This window comes from Austrofundulus limnaeus, unplaced genomic scaffold, assembly GCF_001266775.1.
Source record: "Austrofundulus limnaeus strain Quisiro unplaced genomic scaffold, Austrofundulus_limnaeus-1.0 Scaffold30, whole genome shotgun sequence".
NCBI classification, from domain to species: Eukaryota; Metazoa; Chordata; class Actinopteri; order Cyprinodontiformes; family Rivulidae; genus Austrofundulus; species Austrofundulus limnaeus.
Window position 1 is genome coordinate 1,956,119 of NW_013952432.1, and position 6,665 is coordinate 1,962,783.

General features: G+C 35.5%; 1 long non-coding RNA gene across 1 annotated transcript in view; it reads left to right on the forward strand.

Annotated features, from left to right (window-relative positions):
* LOC106515567 (uncharacterized) overlaps positions 1-976 on the forward strand; it is a 48,561-nt gene extending 47,585 nt beyond the window's left edge. Inside the window, exon 4 of the long non-coding RNA XR_001310023.1 lies at positions 508-976. This is a non-coding gene — a long non-coding RNA (uncharacterized LOC106515567). The remainder of the gene's footprint in view (positions 1-507) is intronic.
* Positions 977-6,665: the final 5,689 nt, after the last annotated feature.

Genomic DNA, 6,665 nt, shown 5'->3' on the forward strand with positions numbered 1-6,665 from the left:
CTCGTAAATTTTGTTCGTATCTGAAAAAAATCGTGGAATACGAAAACATTGGTGAATGCCACAAATTATCCTAAATCACTCGTACGCACAATTTAAGAACAAATCTGTGCGTACCAACGGTTCTTGCATGAGGCCCATTCTCACTGTAGAATGGAGGAGGTTTGGAGCAAAATATGTTTTTTTTTCTCACTGCAGACAATTTGACTTTTCGTAGCTCCACTTTTAAAAATTCAACCACATTCTAGCTCTGGAGCCGTAAACGTCGTGAAGAGCATGCACAAAAGAAAAAGTTGTTCTAAATTCACTTCCCATTTGTACACTGCCATAAAAAGTGGGTGGTTATATGATTTTCCATAAAAATTGTCTGTAACTCAGTTAATTTAGCAGCTGTAGAGCTCAAATTTGGGACATTAGTTAGAGGATTGTCATTTCCATCAAATGTGACGAATGTTAAGTGATTGTGCAAGATTTTCATTAATGCACTTGTGTTTGTGTTGTTGCTTCAAGCCAAGATGTCTCSTGGGATATTTACTGAGCAGCACACAGTCAAAAACTACTTTGACATGTTTGGACAGTCTCAAAGGCTGGAGCTCTTGTTTCAAGGGTGCCAATGTTGAAGCGCCTGCTTTCTGCTGTCTGTAAGGATTAAACAGTGATACACTGGCTCCAAACCAGCAAGATACTTCTGGATCTACACTGGAACACAGGGACTCTGACCTCTGGGAAACCACATGAATGTTATCCAATACAAGTTTGTTTGCCTTCGTGCYAGCATCATAAACCACTCTGGTTTTGAATTAGCTCAGATCTTTTGAACTGAGGTTCTGTGGAAAGATTATGAACCAATAATATGTTACCTGTAATAGATGACCAAACTCAGTTTGGAAGAATAAAGTCTAATTCTAACCAGATCGAAAAGTTAGTGGCTTGTCTGAGTAGGAAGACTTCGTGGACTGCCGCCATCCTAAAAAAAGAAAAAAAAATTATAATGCCACAAATTACATATCGGTTATTACAGATGTGAATTTAAAAACAGATACATTGTCATTATTTTGTGTGTTGTGTGTGTGTGTGTTTTTTTTTCAGCAGAAATTCGACATTAATCTGTGTGATCTGTTTACCCACTTTCAGCAAAATCCAACAAACTAAAAGAACAAAGCAAGCAACTTTATAGTTTTTAAAAACTGCAKATGTGTTAAATGTTTCTATCAAATTGTTTTATGTGCCTCAAAAATGCTTGTTGAAAACAATCTTATATAAATGTGCACTACTTTTAGATTTCTAAACTCTATAATGGTCGTTATTACAGTACATTTGTTAAATTTTCATAAAAAAAACAATCTGGCATGCCATGAGAAGTTATTTCTTTTATTCGGGGGAGCGCGCACACACACACACTCACACATATTACATTTAATAGAAACAAGAAGCAGTCCTTGCCCTCTACAGCTCAGCTTTCAGTAAAGTAACATTTGACTGACACACAGTACCTGTAAATGGATGGTTTGCTGCTTTAACACCAACCTGTCAACCCAAAACATTTTTCAAAAAGAAATGTTATTTCTAAAAAAACAAACAGGTTTAAGGCAGTTGGGATGAATGCACAGCTCTATCAGTGAGATTTAAAAAGTTTACACCTCCTCAAACCCTGCAGACTCKAGAGGAGGAAGTTTGTTTGAAAAATGAGTAGAGACAAAAAGGATGATAAAAACAGAGCTGATGTTTCAAGACAACTCTCACACACACAGACTACAGGCGCAAATCTGTTCACTAATCCGACGAACAACACTCACACACATGCTGCTCATCCAAACAAGCTGCAGCACAAACTGCTTCCCTTCTCTTCAAGGTAAAATATGTAAAACTACTCATCCAAAAAAAAAAGCGGAAAAAAAAAACAGGGAAAAATCGCTTCTCTTCCTCCCCTGCTGCATCGCTCAGCGATCATGTTTGAAGTAGCTCAGAAAAGTGTTTGAAGAACAAATAGAGAAGAAGAAAAAAAAACAGCTTCCTGGGTTTCTGAGTCGGACCGTGGCGAAGCTGCACACAGCACCTGTTCTCCCATTTTTCACACAGTTTGATTTTCAGAGCGGCGCTGTCMAACATCTGCTGAATTTTAACAACTTTTGGGAACAAAAGTTGTTAAAACTACTTATAAACTACTTATAAATGTAGTTTTTAATAATTTTGAATGGTCTGTTGAACACTYGCCACTCCGTTTTGGTCGTTACACTCTTAAAATAGTTGAGGAACAAGAACTAAACAGATTTTCTGGGAAGTGAAAAAGCTCATACAGTAGCTGCTGAGGTGTTTGAACACCGTGTGCACAGTTCTACAGAGTAATAAATRAAAAGCAGGAGCATCTTAATATGACCTTTCAATGTTTATACCTCATATAAAAAAACAGCAACATTTAGTTTGACTGCGTCTTCTAGCAAATTAAGGTCAGAGCTTCAAAAATGTTGGTTAAATTCAGATAAAAGGGAGTTTTATGCAAATGCAAACAGATGCTTTAGCCTGAAAAACTAAAATATCTCAACGACAGCCGTTTTGTCTCAATGAAAAACCAACAGAAGTTCCTTGCAAAGCTAAACATGCTTTATGAAAAGACAGTTTATTGCTTATTAAATAGCCTGATTACTGTGTCACAGATAATATAACCTTGGAAGTTTTTAAGTGGTTGCAGTAGTTATTTAATATAAAATATAAATCGGTGTATGAGCTGAGTTTAAATAGTAAACTTTTTATAGTAAACATTCAGTATTGATACCAAAACCTCATGCTCTAGTATCGATACTAAAATCAAATTATCAATATTTTTATACTACAGTCAGCAGACTGTAGATGTTACAGCAAACTTGTTCAGTATTTTCAGATTATTGTGTTCATGTAACATTAAGACCCAAGTTTTCATTTTGATAGTAGTTCTTGATAATTAAACAACGTATTTAATGAAAAAAGAAAAAAATTGTATAGATCTTCTGGACGGGTTCTTCTCTAATGAAATGTTTCGTCTCTCTTCCAAGAGACTTCTTCAGTCTGAGAGTTTCAGGCAAAATTCAGGCTTTTAAGCACTGCCTCCATGTGACTGATACTCACATCACATGGCTATCGTTGACACCTAATTAACACCTATTGTTAACAGGGGGTGGAGTGATACTGGCAATAGCAGCACTGTAGGAGGGGGACAACTGAAAACGGAGGCCTCCACCTCTGTTTAATGATGGACGGTCTTTCTTCACAAAAATGGCTTCTTTTACTCCTCTCTCAAACCGATGGTTTTTTCGACACTGAAGTTTGATAAATACAGGTCCAGGTCTATACATACATTTAAAAAAATACAAAATACTAAAATATTACTTCAAAAATGTAATTTTCAGCAGCTCTAAGGACACAACAGGTTTTATTCATACAGGACTCATTGATACACAAAAAATCTATACTTTCATTTGAACTAATGAACTGTACAAAAACCCATCTTCAGTTCATCATATCTGTAATGCCTTTAATGATCTTACAGACATATTTGTATTCAACTGTGTTCTAGTCTTTTTCAGCTTTCCATTTATTGATTTATAAAAATTRCAAAACTAGATTTAGGATGAAGTTGAACTGCTTTATGAAGAGGACATTTAGAAACCATTTTCAACCAATGAACTCATTAGTTCTGAAGTCAAAAATGTGTTTTAAATCACCACTTTCATTAAGAGAGGAACAAGTGCCTGAAGAGTCAATCTCCTGTGTTTTTTAATGTTTCCTTTAAGAAGAAGAAATGGTGAAAAAAACTTATTGACATAAGTTTAATTTGTTCTAACAAACAGAAGTTTCAACGAGAAAAAGCACATTGCACAATRCTTATTGGAAAAAACACACACAGCTTCATCAAAATAAATCAGGGTCCTCCCTGCAGCTGAAAGACAGAAGATTACCTGGTGTTTTGACCAGTTTTATGTTTGTAATGGTGCTTTTGATTTCTGTTTAGCAGATTGTGCAACATTTTACTTTTCACAGTCAGTTTCAGGGTCTCAAAGGTAGACTCTGAAAAAAAAGACAACTTTTTCTTTGGATTATTTTATCCTTTCAGTCACTGACTCTGATCCTGCTGCCTCCACATATGGCAGCCAAGAAAACTCATTGAACCACAAACTTTTGGGGAAAGAYGCAACATCTTGCTGTATAAATTATTTATAAAGGTTACAGAGAAGGCTGAAATACCAACTTGTTATTTTCTTCTCCCAGAACTTTAGTTTCGTTTGTGTGTTTTTTTATTTTTATGAAACACCACATCTTTCAGGATTATTGTGCTTTGTCACCTTAGGGCCACCGCACCCGGAATTTCTCATTAAAACAAAAAATCTCAGAGTTTCTTGAAAATGACAACGAGAGCGAAGGTATAAATGAAACTGGAGTAATGCATTTAAAGCCACAGTGCTGTAGAGGCAGGAAGAATGTGAAGAATTTAAGTGATTTATTGGTGCAGCTTTAATGTAACATTATAAACCACTGAGTCTACTTTGGCGAATTATAAACAATTTAATTATCACTAGCTTGTGAAAGGTGAAAGGCAAATGATAATATTTTTGTTTACAACTCTGTGTGCCTTTCCATGAGCAAAATATCTAATGAACATGTTGAAAATCTGTCAGCCCAGTTAAAGATGACTGCCACAGCTAACTCATTTTGAAAACACAATAATTCAGATAATTTTACTAAATTTTGCTGTGGTAGTAGCTGAAACTCATACCCAGGGGTGGGCACACTTCTGCAAATACGCTAATAGCAGAACTAGCTTCTTAGCGCATTCATTTTTTTTGGTAACTTTGAAAACAGTTAAGAACTTCGGCTAAATTAGGTTTCAGTAAGTCCACTAAAATAGTGAAAAACTTCCATTTCAAACTATTTATTCTGAATTAAAAAATATAATAAAAAACTCCTTACAAGCAGAGCTGTACATGAGGCACCGTAGCATGTAGCATCTTAGCATCTAAGCTAAACATTTAACAATGTTTAAATAATGAATACAAAAAAAATGGACTACATGTAAAAGTTTTTTCTATTAGTGGTTTGACCAACTTCAAATGATAATTTTAAAAATACTAACTCAATCAACAAAAGGCTATTATTCTGGAAGGGGTAAGTATCACAAGGTAGACATGAGTAACTGGTTTGGATTGGCCGTTTTGCCAAAGATAGTCCCACCCACCTTCAAATTAAACCAATAGAAAACTAACAGCAGGTTTGCATCAGACAGTTCCACCAGTCTTTAACTGGAAGGAGATGACGATGTGATTGAGTTGTTTTTAGTGGTTAGCATTAGCTCCCACTGATTTTTATCTGTTCAGCATCAGCGGAGCTAAGACTCTTGTTTAGCAAATTAGTTTTTGGTTAGCTGTGCCCACTACTRCTGTGATTCATATCAAATACATAATCTAAGCTCTAAGTGAACACATGAAATTTGTTTTTGAAGTCAGGAGGGTAATTTGTGAATTTGACCAGGCGCTTTTCYATCTCCTTTCTCGTTTAAAAAATGAAACCATGCTCTTCATTCAGGCAGAATCAGTAACATCACACTGACAGCTTTGCTCTGTCTCTTCATTAAAAACAGGCAATTAAATTCCCTCCATTTCCCAGTCACTCTTCATCCTTACATCTCTTCCTCCTCCTCCCGCAGTTGGATTCTTCAGAGCTTACTTCATCACACTCGCATAAAGTCCTCCACATTACCCTGAGCAGCTGTTTAGGAAAATCAAATTATGCATGAAGATATAATTCAAATTCAGCAGCCACCCTCAGCATAACTCATGATTTATTGATACTTTGGAGCCAGCATTAATATTCCTGCTGTGATTAAGACTAATCGGACTCAGTCTATGATGGGGGGCTATTGTGACGTCTTCATCATCTGCCCTTCAGTTCGCAGGGAGGTTAATATGATGTCGGAGCTGTGCTGATTCTCAGACATTTGGAGTTTGTACAGTAGGAGCTTCCCTTGTTGTGGCTAACCTTTTAAAAGGTTGCATCGTTTCATTTGACATTTTAGAAGCTTGTTTAGTTTTGCCGGCACGCCACAACAAAAAGACACAAACCTGCTGTGAAATGTTATAAGTCTGGCATTCTTGAAGTAGACATTTGATTAAACCATTAAAAAAGGCAATACTTCAAGAACAACATTGCTGCTGTAGTTTAATGATAAAACAAACATGCACACAAAAATGTGATTTTAAACTTTAAAAGTATAACTTAAGGCATTAAAATATGTGTACTCTAAAAGCTGTTGAGGTAAACTTGCATGGTAATTAAAACTCCCTGTCAAAATCAAGGATAATGAAAAACAATGTAAACAGCTACAGCAACCATGACAAACCAGCAACTTAAGCAGATGAAAATGATTTCAAGATTCAAGATTCAAGATTCAAGATACTTTATTGTCATTCACATCACATGTTACATGAGATGGAACGAAATTAAGAGTCATTTAGTCGTGAAAAACGTAGTTTTTTCTCTTAGTTCGCATTTTATGTACTGTAAGTACCTTTTTTATATATTTCATGCAATAAGCCATATTTTAGTTGTCCTAACCAGTTCTTCGAGTGTCTTGAAGTTTTTATTTTACTTTTATTTTGGACTTTGACTGTTTTTTTCTTGTTTGTTTGACTATTTAATTC